The sequence below is a fragment of the Prionailurus viverrinus genome, chromosome A1, assembly GCF_022837055.1.
Source record: "Prionailurus viverrinus isolate Anna chromosome A1, UM_Priviv_1.0, whole genome shotgun sequence".
NCBI classification, from domain to species: Eukaryota; Metazoa; Chordata; class Mammalia; order Carnivora; family Felidae; genus Prionailurus; species Prionailurus viverrinus.
In genome coordinates this window covers 40,250,074-40,254,759 of record NC_062561.1, presented here as the reverse complement: position 1 = coordinate 40,254,759, position 4,686 = coordinate 40,250,074, and the positions used below count along the sequence as shown (strand labels likewise).

General features: G+C 34.8%; 1 pseudogene; it reads left to right on the top strand.

Moving 5' to 3' along the window:
* Window positions 1–594: 594 nt before the first annotated feature.
* LOC125177092 (CBY1-interacting BAR domain-containing protein 1-like) lies at window positions 595–1,445 on the top strand (annotated as a pseudogene).
* Window positions 1,446–4,686: the final 3,241 nt, after the last annotated feature.

The window sequence follows — 4,686 nt, the reverse complement described above, 5'->3', positions numbered from 1 at the left end:
CAAAAAGGACAAATACTGCACTACTCCACTTACACAAGGTATCTAAAGTAGTCAAAATCTTAGAAACAGAGGGGTGCCTGGGTGGCTCAGTTGAATGTCTGACTTGGGCTCCGGACATGATCTTGCTGTTTGTGAGTTGGAGCCTCGTGTCGTCGGGCTCTGTGCTGACAGCTCAGAGCCTGGAGCCTGCTTCACATTATGTTTCCCTCTCCCTCTGCCCCTCCCCCACTCATGCTCTGTCTCTGTGTCTCTCTCTCTCTCTCAAAAATAAATAAACATCAAAAAAATTTTTTTGGAAACAGAAAGTAGAATGGTGGTTTCCAGAGGTGAGGGAGAGCAAGAAAGATTTGTTCAATGATTTTAGAGCTTGTTTTGCAAGATGAAAGTGTTTTAGAGATCACTTGCACTCTACACTTAAAAGTGGTCAGGATGATAAATTTTATATGTTGTGTTTTTTACTACAACAAAATAAGAAGCAGTTAGAAAATAAAACATAAAAGAAAAGGGCTCCAGGAAGGGCGACTCACCCCTTAGCACACACCCAGGTCAAAGGCCCCAGCCCAGGGTCCCAGTGGAGCACAAGGCAAGGTGTGAAGGAGGGGCTTGGAAAACCAGGCCCCTCCAACCAGACAACTGTAAGATATTCTCACAAATGTGGAGAAGCATATCGGAGAGCAGTGCCAAATCTTTGCTGCTTATGTGCGGAAAACTGCCAGACTGTGAGGCAAAGCAGACCTACTGGTGAATGAAATCAATTGTATGCCTCTGCAGAGACCCCACATTTAAAGCGGGGCCTGAAAAACTTCGCTGAGGAGTTTGCCAAACTTGAGCATTATCTACAAGCAGATGTTGAAAGATTTGAAGCTGAAGTGGTTGAAGCTTTGAAAGCTTACAGACCAGTTTTGAGAATGAAAGGAAATGACTTCAAAGCAACATTAACAGCAAGGAATTGAGAAGCTAAACAATTAACTCAGAAAGAACATGTCAGCGAAACCCATCTGCTCCGCATGTTACTTCACAGACAGAAACCGAATTGCAGAGAGAGCTGCAATGGATGCTACCCAAACAGCTCATCATCTGGATGAAACTATTGACAGTTTCAAAAAGCAGTAAGTAAGGATCTAAAGACTATATTTTCAGATTTGATCACTATTGAAATGTTATTTATTGGCAAACCATTCAAGGTCTACACTGCTGCTTACCAAAACATACAAAAGATTATTGAGGAAGATTTAGAGCTTTTCCAAAATTGTCCGTACCACCAGATTGTTCCTCAGGTTTAAATCTGGTCAGAGCAAATTCAAAGTGGCCTCTTGAAAGATTACTGTCAGCTAAGTCTGTATCTTGAACAGGACATGTAGCCACCTGTCTACTCAGAAAAGGATCAACAAACAGAAGATGATGAAGAGGACAAAGACTTAGACATTACAGAAGAAGAAAATTAATTTTCTTCTGTAAACTTTGCATTTCAATTTTCATCTTAATCCAGAATTACCAAATTGTAAAACTTTATACTGGCTTCATACATGTTAAACCCCAAAATGAAATCCTACTGGAAACCCCAAAATTAAAATCCTTTAACAAATTAAAGGAAATGTATGCTGACCATAAATGAAGATTTTAAAAAATATAACACACCAGTCATTTCAACACCCAATCTAGCAGTATGTGATTTTTGCATAAGTTCCACTTTTTAAAAAGATTATGTACTTCAGAAGCATTTCATATCAACATACTATACCTAGTTGATATTACAATATAAACAATGACAAAAACAAAGAGATCTAACAATTACACTTGCTTCTTTTGAGTTCATTGCCAAAAAAGGGTCTTTAGTCATTCTAATTAAATACAAATTCTATTCCATAAAGCATTAATCAAAGAAGCAAGGTGTTTTTGCCCTTTACTTTTTTTTTTCACTTTTACTACACTTGGAGTTTCATTATTTGATACATAACTTACTTTTCAGTAAGACTGTAATTACTTTTGATTAAAGGTAATGAGACACTAGGATATCAGTGTCATAAAACTATACATAAAGCATAAATTTTAGCTTCAGAAAGAAAGCCACATTAAGTCCAATTCTGGTTTTAAAATGAAAATGCTGTTGGGGAGCCTGGGTCACTCAGCCAATTAAATGTCTGACTCTTGATCTCAGCTCAGGTCATGATCTCATTCATGGTCGTGAGATCGAGCCCTGCATCTGGCTCTGTGCTGGACGTGGAGCCTGATTAGGATTCTCTATCTCCCTTTCTCTCTGCCCCTCCCTGCTCATGTGTACTCTCTCTCTCTCTCAAAAAAGGGAAAAAATTAAAAAAGGAAAAAAACGCAAATTCGGTCATACCAAAACGTACACAGTACTACAACTTTTGGAAAGCTGTAGTTTGGTGGGATGTTGCATAAGAAAACATGGAAAACCATAAATCATTAAAAGTCTATAAAATTTTTACCAAACCACTATCTAATTAATGAAAGAGTATTTTGTCATTATATTCCAGAAAATAATCAGTTTCATCAGAGCCTTTCAATGCGTCCAAAGCTTTTGTTTCTTTGATTGGGGATCATACTCTTGTTATTTCACACTAGTCAGGCATATAAAATTATGATATTTACAATATCACTTGGGAAGACCACAAAAAGAAATAATTTGTACCAGAAAATTAAAGACTTTTTAGGAAAAAAGTGATAAAAATGGCTTTTGAAGAAGTTTTTACACACTATGTATGTGCTTCTTAAAGTTAGTGAAGATAAATAACAAGGTGAGAAAACATGTTTACAGATTGATTTAAATCTAGCCTTCCAAAAAGTACAGCAAAATATCTGTGCCATAGTAAGATGTGAGATGGCTTAGAATTCATACTTACTAGTTCTTATTCATTTTTAAAATGAGCAAGCTAATGCCAAAATAATGGGCTCTTTCAGTCTGTGGAAAAACCACTTAGTTGCTCTGACATTATATGTTTAATATAAAGTTACGTTGGATACCAATATTGATTTGAAAATATTAGCTTGATTTATAGTTTCAAATAGTATTACGTGGTTTTTGTTCTTTGGCCATTATGTCACCGAGTTAGAAATTTATATGAGAAGATAGCCTAATTGTGGCTCCTCAAGTCTGAAAACCCTTTTATAAAAGATTACCATCTGCATATTATTGAATAAAATATGTATGAGTCCAGAGACAATATTGCTTATAATGCAATTTTTCCTAAAATTTTGTTTTCAGAAATATGTATTAAATTTCTTAATGTTTCTGTATTCTCAACATGATTTTTCTGTTGATTCAAATCAGTCTCAAATTACGCAGATGCTGGATCAAAATCAACTTCGTTGCTGTCACAATGCCCAAGTTCAAAGATTTCCTCTGCCCATTGATATCCCCCTCACTAGATGTTGAAATTCAAAGATTCACTGGATGTACCAACTCTTTTAGCAGGGAAGGGGAAATATAAAATAAAAAAAAGCTAGTGGTCCATAACATCCCCCACATTTTTGAAAAAGAATAAGGAGTTTCCTAGTTTTACTAAAACTAAGTGAATATTATGTAATATGAAGGAGTGACAAATTTATTTCAACAGCACATACACAACAGTATCTAACTCAGATGAGAAGAAATGAGAGGGAAAAAGAGGGAAGAGCAATCCAGAATTATTTTGACAAATAGCTGAATAAAGAATGAATATTTTTGAAGCTGAAATTCCTGAAAGTACAATAGCTTTCAGTCCAATGAGTTTATAAATGTATTACCTTATCTAAACATCTCTGAACCAGACTGCTGTGGACTCAGTCAGACTAATTCAACTCTCTGACAATCAATAATGATTTTGAAGCTCAGGGCTATGGCTTGCTCATTATCAACTGAAACCAGATAGTCCCTGAAAATTAAATTCAATGGGATTTGATCAGATTTATGAAAAGCAAAAGGTTATGATTACCCATTTTCTTGTGCTTTAACTCAGCACCTATATCTGATGATTTGCATAATGCTTGAATCTCTGTTTTGATACTTATTTTTTCTTTATTTTCATTTTGTGTAAAATTTGAGGGAAATGGTGTGCAGTGAGAAAAGTTATATGAAATTCAAAGCTCTAAATGATATTTGACGTTCCTTCCTTATAAACTCAATGAAACTAACTTACATGGCTGTATCAAAATAATAGCAGGTGTTTCTTTTTATAACAATTTGTATTTGAAATGTAAATTTTATATTCTTTTGAAAATGGTTATTTTTTGACCAGTGTTGATTTGGAGTACCTGGAGTACTACTGGAAGAAAATAAGTATATACAGGTTGACTAAGTTGCAATAAGCAGAAGCCTGATATCTTTCCAGAGACACTTGAAAGAGGCAAGCAAAAAGGAATAGGAGGAAATTTGGCAAGGCTAAACATTATTTCTTTTACATTAAGGAGAAAACCGATAACAATGTTTCAGAAAGAAAAAATATTGAGAATTTCATTTTCATTGTATAATATATGTTCTTGTGAAAGAATCACAATGACACCATTAACTTTAATCATTTACAAAAAAACAGTGAGACCATTTCTCCTAACCTCTGCAAATATATACTATAAAGAGTTAAATTGTGTTTTTAAAGCAATATCCAAGTCAAATGTTTAGTTTTTATATTGTAGGACTTTGGAACACTTGTTGGGCCTATTATTTGATTATTCAAGATAGAACGATAG